Source organism: Balaenoptera borealis (genome assembly GCF_965194805.1).
Source record: "Balaenoptera borealis genome assembly, chromosome: 12".
NCBI lineage: Eukaryota > Metazoa > Chordata > Mammalia > Artiodactyla > Balaenopteridae > Balaenoptera > Balaenoptera borealis.
The window spans coordinates 5,997,931-6,017,802 of record NC_138869.1 but is presented as its reverse complement, the minus strand read 5'-3'; the positions used below and the strand labels follow the sequence as shown (position 1 = coordinate 6,017,802).

Genomic DNA, 19,872 nt, shown 5'->3' with positions numbered 1-19,872 from the left:
AGGCCTCGTTTACAGATACTGCACTCGTCTAGGCTTTAAGGCTTAAATCCTGGAATTGGTACCAAAACGCAAATGGAATACAAATGTCTTCGTGAATGTAATTCTACCATATTTTTGATACTAAGAACAAAGCCAGTAAACTACTTAAATCTTAACAGCACACGGTCAAGACTAACATTGCGTTCCAACGAATAAGAGACCATAACTCTCTATAAATACGTTTAAAATAAGTAGCAACAGGCAAGGGGGGAGGGGGAACGTGACATAAAGCAGTTGATGAGGATCAGGTTAGACTGTTTTCCTAACACAGCCGTATCGATTCACATCTGCTGTGTCTCCAGTCACCTTCCCCAAACTCAGGGTTACCCCTGACTCATCCACGTTGACCTAACCTGCACTGAGACCACAGTGGAGCTTCTGCCCCTTGAATGCACTCACCCATTTTTACGCTCTAATAAGTTGGGTCAGAGTTCCAACATGGTACTGAAACACTTCAAACTGCTGAAATAAAGATAAACTACAGATAGAATGGAAGGAAGCAAGTTATATTGTGCACTACCTGCATTCTGGCCAGAATACTGTAGAACAGAGTACAGTCCTGGGAGCAATGCTACTCACACCCATCTCTGCATGTCCTGAAGGGTTTCAGTCAGTAGCTGAACACCTACTGTAAGTCAAGGATTGATAAACACATTATCTGTAACTCCTACCACCTTGCTAGTCATGTATTCCTGTCCCCAGTTTACAATAAGGAAACTGAGGCTCTGAGACCAAATGACTTCCCAAAGCCATACAACTACTGGGTTGGCCACAAAGTTCGCTCGGGTTTTCCCATAACACCTTATTTCTAGAACTTTTTGGCTAACCCTACAGAAAGTTCTAGAGTCAGGATTTCAACAGTTGGCTCCAAGTCCTCTGCAGAGGCTTTTGTTAGGGTTAAGTGATACAGTACATGAAAATGCTATCAGAAAAGCACACCAATTTAGAGAAGTCAAAATAAAACTAGAATCGATACGCTTCTAAAAATCCACACCCATGAATGAATTTAAAGCCACTTTAGATTTTAACCTTCTTCCTGAGGCAGAACTTAGGAGTGTCACCACAGACCAAAGACTGGCAACCTGACTTCACTAGTTAAAACCCTCATCTGTAACTATGGGGCCACTCCAGGCGACCACCATACTGCACTCTCAGTCCTAATTAACAGAGCCCATCCACTCACAACGTGACTGTTGGTAGCCACAAGCTCTATTTTATTATTCCAGCAGTTTTTTACAACATGAAAATGGTGTACACTTTACTGTGAATCTCTCAACAGCATGCCCTTACTGCAGCGGCATCTGACACTGGCAGAATAAGAGTTCTATTAAATGAGACAGTACAGGAAGAGTGTTCTCCACACAGCAGGCCAGGCTGCCTTGGCATCAGTCTTCCGCTCTCCACTTACTGTCAGAAGGCTAGGAAGAGGAAAGAAGCCAGCAACTCTTAAAAGAAACTCTCACTCCTGCAAGGGGGAAAAAAAAAAAAGCAAAATCTCTCTTGTGGTCAAGAGTTTAGACAACAGACCAATCATTCCAATTAGTCAAACTGTGGTTCTACTGCCTTTAAGTACCCATTTTAAGCTTCCATTTAGGTACCACAGACTTCAATTAGATTTTAAGAAAGGTAAAAAGAATCCAATCACAAAACTGTATTACAAAACTCACTTATAATACCTTAGAAAAGACAGCATTCGGCCTGTTCCAGATGTTCAAATGCAAGTGTAATAAATGCCCCTTAAGTTTTCCACTGATTTGGCTCAAAATATTTTAAAGAGACTGCACGTATGAAACACCTAGCTTGTTATCAATAGGAAAAGGAATGTGGACCTTTGGTTGCTGAGAAAAACTTACCCAATTTATCTGTGACATATTAGATAAGTACATAAACATATACTGTTAGCTTTTTTCAAATACTGTTGCCAAGAGTTGCGATTTGGAAAAATCTTAAGTCCTTAATTCAGCCCTTGGGAACCTAATAAATTATTCCTTTTATATTCCAGTACAGAGAGCTCCTTGTAGACAAGAATCAGGCTCAACAAACTATAAAAACAGCATGAAACTATGTACGCGGCACTTTGTAGGTGTTTAAGCCTCCATCACAGTAATTTTTAAGAAGCATTTGAAAATAACTGCTTTGCAGAGGGGAAAAAAAAAAGCCTAAGAGGTAGGAACTTCTTTTCATCCATCTCTTTAGAACCTCAAAACCTTACACTCAACTTATAGGTCTTGAGCAAAAGAATAACAAAGTTCTTAATTCAAATTAAGGTTACCTCACTGATGCAGAAATTAACTGGTTATGTTTCTCTCCCAAAACTGGGTCAAACAATAGGAAAAAGGGAAAAACCTGTTTTTAAAAACTTGTCATTTGGGGGTACAAGATGAGGACGTAAATTAATCCTCCTGAAAAGAAAAAAAACTAATCCCGACTCTTGGCTTCTTTACCTTACCCTTTCTGTGGATCCCTCTGAATAATGCCTGAAACACACTATCTGAAGTCACAGATGAAAACTGAGCAATGTTTTCTTTTCCTAAGACCCCCAAAACCAGATGTAATCACTTCCTTTGGAAGTGCCCTATGGCTGCGGCCATGTGGTTAACATGTGGCAACAAGCACAAGCTTTACCAATAATAAAATCAACTCCCAAACCCAAATGTGGGCCATTATGCCATTCTGAAATAGGTTTTCACGTTTGGAAAATCCAAATGGAGGTTGGCTAATTAATCTTCTCGCCTCGTTTTTAGATTAAATTGTATTCGTTTCACCTATCCAAGAGATGATGCAAAGGTTACTGCTGCTGCCATGATTTTGGAAGTTTGACAAATTCATGCTTTTTTCTGATAGCGGGGTTTTTTAAAAGCCTCCGTACCTTAAATTAGTGTTGACTCAAGAAAAGCGGGCCTTATCTGCCCCTTCCCGAACTGCCCCGTAAGACAAGTAACTTAGCATGTCAATGACGATAAAAATTCAAGAAGCGGGAAGCTATCGGGAAGTAGGCAGAACGAGTCCCGAAGCCTCACGGGCCTTCCGGCGGGGTGTCCCCCCCACCCTAAACGGAGAGCTTCTCCAAGGCCCCACCTAAGCCCACAGAGCCCCTGGCATATGGCCCGCGCCAGGCCCAGCCCCCCTGCCCCCCGCCGCTCCAGGGCCCTCCCCCCACACGGCCCCCTCCCCGCACGTTCCCGCCAAATCCACCCCCGCCCTGCGTTCCGCGGCCCCGGAGCCCCCGCCTCGGCCCCAAGGACGCGCGGCCTCGTCCGCGGCGAGGCTGCGGCCTGGGCCCGACGGCCCGAGTGCGGCGGCCCCGCGTCCCGGGCGGCAGGCAGGGCGGGAAGGCGGCAGGCCGCGGGGCGCAGTCCGGGGCCGGGCGGCGGCGGCCCGTTTCCCGCCTGACGCAGCAGCGGCGCAGGCCGGAGAGCGGCCGCCATCGCCGCCTCCCTGCTCCCGACCCTTCGCCCGCGGCCCCCACACCGCGGCCCCCGGCATGTTCGCGGCCTCACCTTCACCGTCGGAGAGGCCCGCAGCGGCGGAGACTCGGACGCAGGCCGAGAAGGCGGCTCGCGAGGCAGCGGCTGTTTATTTTCAGGGTCCTCGCCTGCGCCACACGCGGGTCTGCACACGACCCCACACACGCCGCTGCGCACGGCTCTCCTCCGCCTCGCCCACGCGGCCAATCAGCGCGCGGGGCTCGGCCGTCCAATTAGGGCCGCCTGCGGGGAGGGCCGCCCCGCCCGACGCGGCGCGGCGGGCGGGGCTCTTCCCCTGAGCGCGCGGCCCTTCCCGCCGTGCCCCGCGCGCGGCCTTCCCGCCCCGAGATCCGGCCTCTCAGGATCGGGGATGTCGGGGTCCTGGCTCGGCGAGCGTTCTGGCAGCAGAGCCGAGGGGCGCCGCGAGGGGGTCTCAGGGAGGCGGTTGCGGTGCGCGTGGGGCCGGGAGGACTCCTCCCCGTGGCGGGCTCCGGAAAGCGTGTGCCCGCGGACCCTGAGCTCGGCGCGGCCGGAGCCCGGCCCCACTTCCGGGGCCTCTCGGTTTGGGGAAGTCGGACTGCCCAGTCACGCAGGTGGCCGTGGCTGCGGCCCGCAGGCCTGAGATTCGTTTGGGTTTTTCTGGGGCCCAGGCAGAGCCCCGGAGGCCTCATAGCTCCCACTTGCAGGACTGATAACACCCCCTTTCAAATAAAAGTCCCTCCCTGGGGAGCGGGCGGGGGTGGAAGGACGGCCCGCAACCTCGGTCCCAACACCCTTGTCACCGGAGGAGCATGTGATGAGTGACGTTCCCTGCGACAGGAGGGCCACCCGGCCTGGGCTGTCACGGTCCCGAAAGGCCTTTAGATTTTCTCCAAAAGACATTGTATATATAGCATAGATATTCTGTCATGGTGGAATAAAGTCAAACTGTTCAGTGGTAAACTAAGAAGTTACAGAATTTTGTGTCCCATTTGGGAATGGCCTTTATTAAAAACATGAAAGAAAAAAAAAAAAGTAAGAGTCCCCAGTCTCTTGAGCCCTAAAAGGCCCTAAAATCACTTCAGTCTCATACTAAACTTGGTGTCCTCTTGAGGTTAGTCTGCGGCCCATGTTGGCTGATGCCTGCCAGGAGTGTACTTTTCATTCTTTTAATGACTTACACTTGGAAAGTAAGCGCTCCTATCTTTTGTTATTAAGATGTTAAAACTGGGGTGATCAGTCCTTGTTTGTCGCGTTAGCTCCGCAGGTGGCTGTGTAGACTTGAGCTATTCATTTGCCCCCGGTTTCACCTCATTTGAATCCTAGTCGCAAGGCTGTATGGCTTCTTAAATCATGTTGTGAGGAGGTAGTATAGCAGAGTGGTTAAGAGCTCAGATGCTGAGAGTCAGGGTTAAACCTGATTAAAATCAATTATTGTAAAGCATTTAGCAGATTGTGTCCAACGTAGTGCTCAAGAGAGGGTAGCAATTATCAGAGTGGATGGACTATTTTAAGGACCAATGATTTTTTTAAAAACTTTTGTTAAGGCAATTTAAAGTAAAAATATTTTAAAATTAAGTATGAAAAGTCCCCATTTCCAATAAGATTGAGTTGCCTGGCACTTTATGCATTAAGTTGCAACACCAGAGTTACCAATAATAAAACGGTATTTTGTGCTTACATAGTTTTATTACCAAGAAGCTTATACAGCTTCATGGACTTCCCCTCCCTAACTGTTGAATCTTTATAATATCTTGAGGTAAGGCATAGTGTGGTAATTGCAGACACAACTAGTGATTTCCTAAGCCCTAACAGTGAGTCAGTGCAACACAAGAGCCTATGTAGGAAGTCCAGCCTGGGTGCCTCCACGCCACACCAGGAGGATGAATTAAAATTGTCGTAGGAACCATAAATTAATATTTTCTGACTTGATTTTTGTTTACCATTCCAACCACAGTGCTACATAAAATATTTGCTATTCATTATAGACGCAGGGACTGAATGTTCCTAATATTAAAAAAAATTTTTTTAAAAAGGGTGGGTGTGAAATAAAGATATTAGACATAATGTTCTTCTATAGGTTTAAAAGACTTAAGTAGAGGAATGGAAACATAATGTGGTCTTTGCTGTTTGGCTCTGGGAGGAACAGCTAATGGCTCTCTACCTGGCGTCCAGCTTTCCGCAATGACTACTCTCTACCTGGTGTCCAGCTTTCCGTAATGACTATTATTAATAGAGCCAGTCTGGTCATGAGGCATTCTGACTGACCCAGAGAAGGTCTGGGATGGAGCTGAGCTACAGTGACTCGTGTTGCGTGGATATGCGCCTCGGTACACCTGTTTCACTAGCGATGTTTGAAAATAAAGGGAAAAGGCCACCCCACTCAAAAGATAAGCTGCCAAGTGTATTTGAAGGAAGAGGCTCCTATTATGGTTCCCTCCCCTGGAGATGTATTTTATCCCCTCCTGCCCTCCAGTGTTCAGTCTAACCCAGGGTACTGTGTGCAGCATTGCAGGGGTTACAAAGGTGAGTTAAGACACAGACCATGCCCTTGAAGATCTTGCAGGATGACACGGGCCAAAAGAAAGTATTCAGTGTCCTCAAAGGACCAGCTAAAATGCTGTGATTCAGCATGATTCAGGATTCTTTCAAATGAATGCCAGTTGAGCAGCAATATCTGCCAACTCCTAATTTCCGCCTAAAATGCCCGACTGTCCAGCACAAGCCTTAGATCCTGTTGTTAAATGGAGATGATACTGTGTATATCCTTCTAAACCCTTCCGTGTCTTGTTTTCTCTGCCAACAGGGAAATAGTCTCTGACTTTGCTTGGAAAGTATGCAACTAAGGTTAAGGAGAATAAATTGTTTCCACCTCTCATGTCGGCTTCTAAAGCAGAAACATAGCTTACTAAGCTAAATCCTGAAATAGGAAGCAGTTATACAGTACTAATAATAGCTAATAGGTAATATAGAGAGAGTTCTTATTACAGTGCCTGGCATAAAGTAATTACTGTAAAGTATTATCCATCATTATTGTTATTATCATTATCTACTGAGTGCTTACTATACACCAGGCATTGTTTATAACCTCTTTGTAAGTTTTCACAAAACCCCTGTGAGATAAGTACTTTTATTATCCCTATGGGGAAATAGGTCCAGAGAATTTAACTAATCTGCCCAAGGTCAGAGAGTAAATAAATGACTGGGCAGGCTTCAAACAAGGGCGGCTGAAGTGCTTCACACAAAGCTTCCAGCCTCCCAGTAGTTACTGAGACCGAATCCTGCAATTTCCCATTGACTCCTTAAAGTGACAGAGTGGGGAAGGATAGCTGATGACAAGGAAAGTATGAAACACTGACTAATCATTTAGTGAGCTTTCCATTGGTTGGCTTCCTTCTCTGTGACCTTATGTTGAAACTATCTCTACTTCTGCAAACTAACTGGTAAAAGAAAAACTTTATTTGCAAATAGTTTTAAAGTTTCAAAATAAAACCACCCATCTATTTTTTATTAATAGAAAAGTAGATGCATTCATTTTAAAAAAGTAATTTTGGGACTTCCCTGGTGGTCCAGTGGTTAAGACTCCACACTCCTAACGCAGGGGGCCCGGGTTCGATCCCTGGTCAGGGAACTAGAAACCACATGCCACAACTAAAAGATCCCGCATGCCACAACTAACAGCCCGCATGCCGCAATGAAGATCCCTCGTCCTGCAACTAAGACCCGGTGCAGCCAAATAAATAAATAAATAAATAAATATTTTACAGTAATTTCATGTCAAGCATCTACATTATTTAAACTTTGAAATAGGTAGTGAATAGCAAGATAATGGTGTGTTTAAATTGTTTCCAAAGAGTATTTTTCAAGATGTCTTATGTTGTGTTTTGAGAGAGCATGATACGGTGTAAAATTGGATCATGTAGCTCTCATAATCTATAAACATAATGTAATTGATTTTTTTTGGGGGGGGGAAGGATTTTTTATTTATTTATTTTTGGCTGTGTTGGGTCTTCGTTTCGTGCGAGGGCCTTCTCTAGTTGCGGCAAGCGGGGGCCACTCTTCATCGCGGTGCGCGGGCCTTTCACTATCGTGGCCCCTCCCGTTGCAGGGCACAGGCTCCAGACGCGCAGGCTCAGTAGTTGTGGCTCACGGGCCCAGTTGCTCCGCGGCATGTGGGATCTTCCCAGACCAGGGCTCGAACCCGTGTGCCCTGCATTGGCAGGCGGATTCTCAACCACTGCGCCACCAGGGAAGCCCAATGTAATTGATTTTTAAAGATTAAATTTAAAAAGAACTATTATATAATTGGGTGAATAGGATCTAAAATCTAAAAGGACATTTAGTCTAATCTCAGAGTATTTAGTCTAATCCTCTCATTGTAAATTTAAATTTAAAGAAGACCTATAGAGTTGCACACAGTTCCTACAAGTGCTAAAAAGAACTGATGTTTCTTCAGCCATAAAAAAGAAATAATGCCATTTGCAGCAACATGGATGGACCTAGAGATTATCATATACGTGAAGTAAGTCAGAGAAAGACAAATACCATATGATATCACTTATATGTGAAATCTAAAATATGACACAAATGAACTTATGTATGAAACAGAAATAGACTCACATAGAGAATAGACTTGTGGTTGCCAAGGGGGAGGGGGTTGGAGGAGGGATGGATTGGGAGTTTGGGATTAGCAGCAAACTGGTATAGATAGAATGGATAAACAACAAGGTCTTCCTATACAGCACAGGAAACTATATTCAATATCCTGTGATAAACTATAATGGAAAAGAATGTGTATATATACACACACACACATACACAACAGAATCACTTTTCTGTACAGTAGAAATTAACACATTATAAATCAACTATACTTCAATAAAATACATTTTTTTAAATATGAAAAAAACCCTGATGTTTTTAATATGAAAACAGGTGCCACCCACATGTCATAAGGGCTGTTACCTGTGCTTGTGCCCTGATTAGTCCAGTTAACTGCAGTGGAGGTAAGAAAAGGAGGGCCCAAATCTAATACTATACATTTCTTCATTGTGTCTCCAGCCCTTTTCTGTGGAAATTTACACAAATGGCCATTCTAGTTTATAAATTAGTAACTTATGAGTTTGGCAAGGATGAATCAATTTCTCAATCTTGAGAAATATACTCAGACTTCAATTTAAGAAACATAAACTTTAGACTCTACATTTTCATAAGGACTATGAAAATGTCCTCCAATTATGAATTATAACTACAAAAGAGAATGTTTGAATTTATACCTGGCTGAAGAATGGCTTTTAGGTAATTAAATATTACAGTCCCCACCCCAAGTGCCACTTCCAAGTGCCCAAATATTACCATCCCCACCCCAAGTCCCACTTCTTTCTCTTCCTCCCAATATCATGCAAATGGTATATATCCTTCTGGTCCATTTTTTATATTACATAAATAAATGTATGTATACATTAAATGTATAAACTTGGGCAGACTATTTAAATATAAAATTTTTATAAATATGTAAAATTTATAATATTATATTGTATTATATATTCTGTAATATATATTACCATATGTATAAATTATATAAAATTTATATATAATCTATAATATGAATAATTTAATTATATAAATATAGGTTATATATAATTTTTATATATGGTTTATATATATCAAACAATACATACATAGTATCATATCTATCTGCTTACTTGTTTGTGTTCCCTTACAAGAACCTAAGAGCTGCAAGGCAGGGACTTTGTCTTGCTTTGTCTGTTTTCTGCTGTACTTCCAGCTCCTAAAATGGCTCCCTATACATGAAAGGCACTCAAATAGTTGCTGAATGAATAAATATCAATCTTTATCTTGCTTTTCTAATTTGGTATTATGTTTCTGAGATCTATCCATATAAATGTATATACACACATATATCTGTATTCTTTTTTATAGTTCATTATTTTTTACTGCTGTGTATTATAGATATACTATATTTTATTTATCCACTTCCATATCCATTTCCCTAATGGAGGGTATTTATGTTATTTCCACTCTTTTGCTATTATACAATGTTGTAATAAGCACCCTTGTGTACAGGTCTCCTCAGGCACGTGTGGGAGAGTTCTCTACGGTATACAAACCCAGAGGAGAGGTGCTGGCAGTGAACAGGCTGTATTTTACGTTTCACTGGTTGCCTGCCATGTGACTCTCAAAGTGGCCATACCAAATTATACTCCCAGCTGCAGTGGCTAAGCGTGCCATGTTTCTCAAATCTTTGCCAACATTTTATACTGTGAGATGATTTAATTTTTGCCTATCTGATGGGTGAAACATGGGGTCTCTCTTGTTTGTTTGCTTCTATTGAGATAATTGTAGATTCACGTGTAGTTGAAAGAAATAATACAGAGAGATCAGATGTACTCTTTACCCAGTTTCCCCCAATAGTAACATCTTGCATAATACAATGTCACAATCAGGATGTTGAAGTCGATACTGCCCACTGATTCTGTTCAGCTGTCCTCAATTTTACTTGTACTCTGTGTGTGTGTTGTTTAGTTCTATACAAGTATGTCTCACGCATAGGTCTGTGCGTCCATCTCTCCGCTCAAGAGACTGAACGGCTGCAACGTTGAGTTCCTTCAGAACTCAAAGACATGTATGTTATGTGTATCTCTTGAGGAGGAACTAGGACTCTATTTTATTGCTGAACTATTGTTTCTTGACTGCTTTTCCTTTATTCCTGCATTCCCTCACTTCCCTTAAGATCCTTAATTACTGAGACCTGTTCAAGGGCAAGCACTGTGGCCAGGCTTCGATCCCAACATGGCTTAGGCCGAAAATGGCTTCTCTTATGTCAAGAAAGCTATGCCGGGGCTTCCCTGGTGGCGCAGTGGTTAAGAATCCGCCTGCCAATGCAGGGGACACGGGTTCGAGCCCTGGTCCAGGAAGATCCCACATGCCGTGCAGCAACTAAGCCCGTGTGCCACAACTACTGAACCTGCGCTCTAGAGCCCGCGAGCCACAACTACTGAAGCCCGCGAGCCACAACTACTGAAGCCCGCGCGCCTAGAGCCTGTGCTCCGCAACAAGAGAAGCCACCGCAATGAGAAGCCCGCACACCGTAACGAAGAGTGGCAAGCGTGCGCAGCAACTAAGACCCAGCGCAGCCAAAAATAATAAATAAATTTAAAAAATAATAATTAAAAAAAAAAAAAAAAGAAAGCCATGCCTGGTTCTCTTTCTCCAGAGACCACCTGCCCTACCTGGTAACACAATCTTCAAGTATTACAAATAAAGCTGCTGTGAACATTTGTGTAAAGGTTTTTGTGTGCACATGTTTCCACCCGGTATCTTGTCTTTTTCCCACATCACAGTGAGGTTGAACATACTTCATACATCTGTAGGCCATTTAAGTTTCCTCTTGTGAGAAAGGCTGATTTGCTCATTTTTTCTATTTTGTTGTTTGCCATTTTCCTACTGACTTGAAAGGGTCCTTTATATGTTCTGGATACCAATCCTTTGTCAGTTATATGATGGATGTTGTGTTTATTGATGGTTTAGTGATCATTGTTTCTCAAAGTGATGTGAAGAGTAAGAATTGATAAAGAATTTCTGAAACTTGCATTTGGATGAAGGGACAGAGGGGTTTCATTCAGGCTGCCCACACTGTGTTTGGGGAGACGGCTGCCCTACTCCCCAACGCTCTGTAGCACCACCTTTGCCTCTGTTATATGCCAACTATATGTTTTAACGGTGGCATGCAGGATGCCAGCCAGAGAGCATCAAAGCCTCTGCCTGCTGCAGGGCAAACGCCAGGCATCCTTACGTTTGCTTTTAACAAACCCTTTGCCTCATTCAGAGGAGGCATTCAGACGCGTTATTGCATCACAAACCCATGCTTCTCAGCATTTCGACCCTCGGAAGCTGCTGACTTCATGATATACTTTCTTCACGATGCTGCCATTTTCCCCAGCACTGCAGCCAGAATTTAGAATCCTGACTCACCCTCCAGCCAGCCACCGAGAATGCTGATTATTCTGGTATGGTCAGTGCTCTCAAAGTGACTTTGACGGGGGAAATAGCTTCTGGACAAGCCCAAGCCAGTGCAACCTCAGGTAACAGGGAGGACTTTTCTTTCCTGACTCTCATCTGCTCAGCCTCTTGTTCTTTCTGCCTTGGCAGATGCAGAAGCCATGCTCCTGCAATCCTGGCCAGAAAGCTGCGGATTGTACGAGCTGGCAGAGCCTGCACTGTCCTTCTGAGCTCAGAGAGTTGTCTTTCCCATCAGCACTGAAGTCCCAGCTGGGGGCGGCACCCACAGTGCAATGGTCTGCAGAACTGAGTTACAATTCCAAATTCGGCTTGCATTTCGATAGATTACCTTATAAAACATTCACTCACCAAAATTATCTTGATTATCTTTTATGCACATTGCAGTTCCCCAAATTGCCAATGGAGAAACTGATAACACAGAGTTTCTTATAATTTCCCCTCAACCCACAGCAAAAACATAAAGGCAGGTAATAGGATTTCGAGGAGCATGAAATTTATACCTATAAAATGTTATACCAAATAAATATTAAAGAAAAGAAGCTTTGGATATTCAAAGGTCTGCGGTGAAGGTCAAACAGTTATAATATATGAAAATGCTTTGCAAATTCCACACAGTTTTACCAAGGTAAACTGTGATTAAGATCAATTTCTGTTAGCCTGACACATGTCATGAAATTCTTTTTCTAGGGCTTCCCTGGTGACGCAGTGGTTAAGAATCTGCCTGCTAATGCACGGGACATGGGTTCGAGCCCTGGTCCGGGAAGATCCCACATGCCGCGGAGCAACTAAGCCCGTGCGCCACAACTACTGAGCCTGAGCTCTAGAGCCCACAAGCCACAACTACTGAGCCCACGTGCCACAACTACTGAAGCCTGCACGCCTGGAGCCCATGCTCTGCAACAAGAGAAGCCACGACAATGAGAAGCCCGCGCACCGCAACGAAGAGTAGCCCTCGCTCACTGCAGCTAGAGAAAGCCTGCACGCAGCAACAAAGACCCAACACAGCCAAAGATAAATAAATTAATTAATTAAAAAAATTTTTTTTTCTACACTGATTTATTACAAGTAAATAAAGTATTTTGGACACATGAATAAGCAATCACAGTATTTCTTTTGCATTTGAAGAATGATTGGAAGTAATTTTTCCCTTTATTTAGGGGTTGGTTTCCTCATTTGATGCAATAAAAGTTCTCGGGGGATTACAACTGACTCTAAAAGTTACTGGTGCTGAAGATTTACCCAAAATGAAGTCTGCTTTGAGTGGCACAGAATTCAAAGACAGCTCTGGACCAAACTGAAGTGAGTGGTGAATTCGATCTTTTCTGTGCTTCCTCCTTTCTTCCTTTTGGAAAATCAAATCCACATCTAGTTTCCTAGGGATTTCCTGAGTTGACCAGGGCCACTTCCTTCTCTCTTCCAGGTTGACCAGCCCCATTCCATCAGGGACTGTCATTTTACAACCCACGTATGCTACGATAATAATAACCTCATTTACATAGCATTTCATGGTTTGCACATAAAAATTCAGTCAGAATTTATCGTGAGATTATTATGTGCCACACTCTGCTGGGCAGCTCCACCTTTGTTACATTATTCAGTCGTTTGTCATCTTATTATTTGAACCTATGAGGGTTTTTTTAAAATAAATTTATTTATTTATTTATTTATTTTTGGCTGTGTTGGGTCTTCGTTGATGCACGGGGGCTTTCTCTAGCTGCAGTGAGCGGGGGCTACTCTTTGTTGCAGTGAGCAGACTTCTCATTGCGGTGGCTTCTCTTGTTGCGGAGCACGGGCTCTAGTCACGCGGGCTTCAGTAGTTGTGGCTCGCGGGCTCCAGAGAGCAGGCTCAGTAGTTGCGGTGCATGGCCTTAGCTGCTCTGCAGCATGTGGGATCTTCCTGGACCAGGGATCGAATCCGTGTCCCCTACATTGGCAGGCGGGTTCTTAACCACTGCGCCACCAGGGTAGTCGTAAACCTATGAGGTTTAGAAATCTCATAGATTCAAGCACGACCTCTCTAGGTGGGATCTAGATATTTAAGTAGGAGACATTAGCACCCTAATCTACTGTTTTTCACAGGGTGAGATGCCTGGATGCTTTAGGTGGTATACGACAGAGCATCAACTAAAATTGCGCCGTATGGTAATAAAGTGTCATCTCAAGGAGAAAGCCTCAGTTTGGTGCTTACCAGACTTTAACTCCTCTGTGACACTTTACCTACCCTGTGTTGAGTAGCCGTCTTGGATGTTATCATTTTATTGTGATAACATAATATACAAGTTATGCTGTTTTCTCACTTGTGCAGTAGGGTCTCCTCTTTTTTTTTTTGGACATACACACATAGATGTTTTATTTTATGGCTGAACCATCTGAGAGAAAGTTGCAGATTTTGTACATTGTTTTTACAGAGATATAATTGACATATAACATTATATTAGTTTCAGGTATACACCACAATGATTCCATATTTGTATATATTGCAAAATGATCACCACAAAAGTCTAGTTACCATCCTTCACCACAGTTACTCATTATTTCCTTGTGATGAGAACTTTTAAGACCTATTCTCTCGGAGGGATAAATTAGGAGTTTGGGATTAACACATACACACTACTATATACACGTTAGATAACCAACAAGGACCTACAGTATAGCACAGGGAACTCTACTCAATATTTTGTAATAACCTATAAGGGAAAGGAATCTGAAAAAATAGATATATATGTATGTATGACTGAATCACTTTGCTGTATACCTGAAACTAACACAACACTGTAAATCAATTTTACTTCAATAAAAAAAAAACAAAAACACTTCATACCAAAAAAAAAAAAGACCTGTTCTCTCAACAACTTTCAAATACGCAATACAGTATCATTAACTATATTCATCATGCTGTACAATCTATTCCCAGGACTTATTTATTTTATAACTGGAAGTCTGTACCTTTTGACCCCCTTCACTGATTTTCACCTACCCAACCCCTGACAACCCAGCAACCACCAATCTGTCCTCTGTTTCTATGAGCTCGATTGTTGTTTTTTTTTTAATTCCACATATAAGTGAGATCATATGGTATTAGTCTTTCTCTGGCTTATTTCACTTAGCATAACGCCCTCGAGGTCCATCCATGTTGTTGCAAATGGCAAGATTTCCTCCTTTTCCTCCAACTGAATAATATTTAGTTGTTTATATGTACCACAATTTCTGTATCCATTCATCTGTCAAAAGACACTTAGGTTGCTTCCAAAAGTTTCCACTTAAAATAAGAATAAAATGTGAGTTAATCTAAAAACAAACATGAAGTAAATAAGAGCAGAGGAAGTACACAAATGTGAAGAGTCAAAAGGATAGGTGGGTATGACAAAAGGGAGTCACGGCTGTGCCAGTGGAGCCAGTGTGGAAACCTAGTGAAATCCAAAGGACCGTCTATTGGCGGAGGAGGAGAGGAAAGTACCCAGGGCAGCGTCTTCGGAGCCTGTCGCCTGGCCTGGGGTCTGCCTTTGGGCTCTGACGGGCCTTCAGGGTCCGCTGTCAGAGTAATCTGTGTGATAATCAGGGTGGAAGAAAAGAGCCTCAAGAAGTACACTACTGCCATTAAACGTAAAACCCAAGATTTTCTTGAATATGGCAAGAAAGCTGTTGAAGAATCAACACAATGGTCAACTATCCTGGAGGACTGACAGTGTTTTAAATTAAGGGGAAAATAAGAGGACAGAACCAAGCTCCTGCCGCTTCCGTCTTCTGTGTGCAGAGTCTTCAGACAGAAGAAGCCGGAGCAGGGCTGGCGCTGGGACACTCGAATGTCCGCAGACTCGCAGGTCCACCAGCTTTTCCTGCTGCCTTGCTCTTCAGGGGCAGCTGTCTGCAGGGCTGTTGGGTGGGGGTGGGGAGGGGGTGAAGTGTTAGCAGAAGGGACTTTGGAGAGGTCCAGCCCCTGCATGTCGTGTATGTCTAAGAATTCAGTGTAGGTGGTAGGTGGAAGGTCTTTTTAGCCACAGGCGGCATCTCAAGTGCAGAGCAATAGTCTCACTCTGTGTGTGTGGTGTGTGTGTGTGTGTGCTCACACACACACGCCTGCATGCAGCACCTTACACGCCCTTCATGATTGGAAGATTGGAAGAATAACACAGACGGTAAAAACCCCCTCTCAAGATAAACAACCCCAAGTGTGTTGACTGGGCCTCAGGGGGATCTAAGACCCCACTGGAGGTGAAAGTTGTCTTTGATTTCTGGTTTTTATTTCCTTTTCACTCCCTTTCCCCTTCCTTACTATTATCTTTCCGGTACTCTTAGGTAGTGGCCCCAGCTGAGTAGAGCCAATAAATCACTTTCCCCGGAGAGGTTAGGGGACATTAGCCAACAGTCTTAGCTTTTCCAGGGTTTCATCCATGGGTCCTTCTTGGAGACCCCATTAAACCCTTTGTGGTAGATTTCACGGAGAGGCTAGCAAATACAATCTCCTCAAGGCTGTTCACATCATAACCACAGACCCTTACCTACTTTCTTCTCCTACCATCTTTTAAGACCTTTATACATTCTTCTATAAAGGACAGAACTTTGGGTTATTATGTAGGGACATAAACAATAAAACTGTAGTTTAAGATCTGCAATAGGGAAAAGAAGAGAATTCTGAAAAGTCAAATCATAGGAAGTTTTGGAAAACACACGGCTTAGTTTCATTACATGATTCTAAACTGTAGACCCTCCAAGGTCAAGGGTAGGCAAGATGTGACTAAGGTTTACAGTAGCAGCTCCTAGCAGAGGCCTACAGGGGATCATTACGGAGTGCACGAGGACTGTCCCCGTCCGCATCACTCCTGAGATTGCCCAAACTGCCCGTGATCCTCAGAGCCAGCATTTCTCAGATCTCACTAGAAAGTTGCTAAGACAAGGCATCTTCCACAGGCTTTTCCTGTTTCCTAAGTACCTTCCAACACCATACCGGTGACAACGTCATTGGCATGGGTTTTATGCTGCCTTTGCGATGATACAGCAGACAATGTGGAATCTCCAGAATCGATATTAATACAAATAGTTTTTAAATGGAACCACCACACAAAGGGAAGGTTGACACTTACCTCACCAGAGAGGGTTGTGAGTTTAGAATAATGTATGTCAGAAGCGCTTTTTACACTGTAAAGTGCTATCCATTTACTAGTTATTACTTGAATATCAGAAAACAACCCACAGGACCTTACAAAGAGTCATTATTCCAGGTCATTTTTACTCTCTGTAACAAAGCATTGATTCTCCAACATTTGTGGTCAGTTAATCATTTTGGCAAAAATACCTCAAGACTTGCCATCTCGTTCACTCTTACCATCCAATCCAAGACTTTTATGAGAATAAGTGGGAAGAATAGAGCTATTTTTAATATCCAGATATTCTATAAAAGTCACCCTTTTAGGTCTTCCTTGGTGGCGCAGTGGTTAAGAATCCGCCTGCCAATGCAGGGGACACAGGTTCAACCCCTAGTCCGGGAAGATCCCACATGCCGCGGAACAACTAAGCCCGTGCGCCACAACTACTGAGCCCGCACGCCTACAGCCCGTGCTCTGCAACAAGAGAAGCCCCACCGCAGTGAGTAGCCCATGCACCTCAATGAAGAGTAGCCCCCGCTCGCCACAACTAGAGAAAGCCTGTGCGCAGCAACGAAGAGCCAACGCAGCCAAATATAAATAAATAAAATAAATTAAAAAAAAAAACTCACCCTTTTATAGTGTACAGTTCACTGGGTTTCAGTACTTTCACAGAGCCATGCAACCATTACCTAATTCCAGACATTTTTTTTAGGGCAGCTTTAGGTTCAGAGCAAAATTGAGTGAAGAGTACAGAGCTCCCACACCCCTGCTCCGGAAATCCTGGCAGCCACCGCTCATCTCACTATCTCCCTAGTTCTGCCTTTTCCAGCGTGTCCGAGAGTTGGAATCATACAGTTTGTAGCCTTTTCAGATGGGCTTCTTTCACTTAGTCATATGCATTTCCGTTTTCTCCACAGCTTTTCATGGCTTGATAGCTCCTTGCTTTTTACTGCCAAATAATATTCCGTTGTCTGAATGTACCACAGTTTATGTATCCATTCATTTACTGAAGGATGTCTTGGTTGCTTCCAAGTGTTGGTAATTATAAATAAAACTGCTATAAATGCCTGTGTGCAGGCTTTTCTGTTGACATAAATTTTCACCTCCTTTGGGTAAATACCAAGGAGTATGATTGCTGGATCATACAGTAAGAGTATGTTTACTTTTGTACGAGTCTGCCAAACTGTCTTACAAAGTGACTGTACCATTTACCTTCCCACCAGCAACGAGTGAGAATTCATGTTGCTCCGCGTCCTCGCCAGCGTTGTCAGTCTTTGGTTTTTGGCCCTCTGACAGGCGTGCAGTGATATCTCATCACTGTTTTTTTTTTTTAAGAAATTCACGTTCTTTTATTTATTTATTTATTTATTTATGGCTGTGTTGGGTCTTCGTTTCTGTGCGAGGGCTTTCTCTAGTTGCGGCAAGCGGGGGCCACTCTTCATCGCGGTGCGCGGGCCTCTCACTATCGCGGCCTCTCTTGTTGCAGAGCACAGGCTCCAGACGCGCAGGCTCAGTAATTGTGGCTCACGGGCCCCGTTGCTCCGTGGCATGTGGGATCTTCCCAGACCAGGGCTCGAACCCGTGTCCCCTGCATTGGCAGGCGGATTCTCAACCACTGCGCCACCAGGGAAGCCCCTCATCACTGTTTTTAATCTGCAGTTCCCTGATGACGTATGACACTGAGCATCTCTTCACATGTGTATCTGCCATCTCTACATCTTTGGTGAGGTGCTTGTTCAGCTGTTTTGCTCATTTTTAAATTGAGTTGTTCTTTTTCTTATTGTTGAGTTTTAAGAGTTCTTTGTATATTCACAATATTTAAAAGTTTCTTTGAGATTTCTTTAACCCACATGTTATTTAGAAGTGTGTGGTTTAATCTCCAAGTATCTGGGGGGGCTTTCCAGATCTCTCTCTGTTACTCATTCCTTTTTTAATCCCACATGGTCTGGGAGTAGGCTGGCATCATGTGGCCACCCCGTGTTACAGGGCAGAGTCATGGCCCTGAGTACTGACATCACTGAATCTGCAGCATCGGAGCTGAGTCCGACAATAACTTTAATCTGGAAGGATTAACCATCTAAAAAAAAATGTCCAAATCTCCACCTCTCTGTGTTTTAAACTGATTTATACAATTTAAAATAAAAGGCTCAGTGTTCAGTAAAGGAAAACTAAGCAGATTTCTGTTTAACAAACCATGGCCTAAATGTACCAAGCCACACGGATTGGGGGTAGATTCCCCTTCTGAATTTTTTTATTGTGGTAAAATATACCTAACATAAAATCTACCTTCTGAACCATTTTTAAGTGTCCAGTTCAGTGGCATTAAGTACACTCACACTGTTGTGCATCCACCGCCACCATCCTCCTCCAGAACTTTCTCATCTTCCCAAACTGACACTCTGTCCCCACTGAACACTAACTCCCCCTCCCCCTCCCCCAGCCCGTGACCCCCCACCCCCCCACCCCCGCCATCCTTCTTTCTGTCTCTATGGATTTGACTGCTCTAGGGACCTCATGCAAGTGAATCATACAGCATTTGTCTTTTTGTGACTGGCAGAACTTCCTTTCTTTTTAAGTCTCTATCTGACTTTTTATTTCTCCATTTTGTTTCAAATTAAAACTACAACAGTACAAATCAGTCCTGATTTAGCAAATGAACGTGCTGTGTGGAGGTGACCTAAAGACAGGGTAACCACCGTCTCCAGAGGCTGCTGCCTTTGCAAGGATGGTCATTTGCACAAGGAGCGCAAACCTCTCTACTGACCGTGGCTGAGAAGCAGCAGAGCATTATTTAGTTTTTTTTTTGCCAAAAGAGAATCTAAATTGTGCTGAATCAGAGCAACTATGAACATTGCTTGCTTTTCGATATTTTACTTTATCAGGCAGGCTCTGAGATAATCAGCCTGTGTCCTGGAACTGTGCTTCTGAGAAACAGATACAAATGAGTTGGCAGAGTCCATAAGCAAAATATTTCAGGCCCTCCTAATCTAGGACAAGCCAACTAACATAAGTTGTGGTTTGTATTATACAAATCTTTATAAAAGGCGAGCATTAATTGGTGCAAGGAAATTTTTAGTCTATAGAAAACGGCAACATATAAAGCAGTTAATGATTTATTCTTGTACTTTAATATTTTACTATATATACTTTTTCATATAATATTTTCTAAGTACCGTAATTTTATCACCTCTTCCTATTGTAAATTTATCAAACTGAAAAGTCAAAGCAATAACTGCTGGTGTGTCTAGAAAAAAAATCCA

The 19,872-nt window shown here is 43.4% G+C and overlaps 1 protein-coding gene across 4 annotated transcripts in view; it reads right to left on the bottom strand.

Annotated features, from left to right (window-relative positions):
- The window catches only part of CNBP (CCHC-type zinc finger nucleic acid binding protein), a 55,094-nt gene that overhangs the window by 6,337 nt on the left and 28,885 nt on the right, over nt 1-19,872 (bottom strand). For 3 of the 4 annotated variants that reach the window (XM_082345327.1, XM_082345326.1, XM_082345329.1), the window contains exon 1: nt 3,540-3,699. The exons of the other annotated variant lie outside the window; for it this stretch is intronic. The gene's annotated coding sequence lies outside the window, so the exon portion shown is untranslated. Of the gene's footprint in view, nt 1-3,539; nt 3,700-19,872 lie in introns of those variants that run through there. 4 annotated transcript variants of the gene reach the window in all.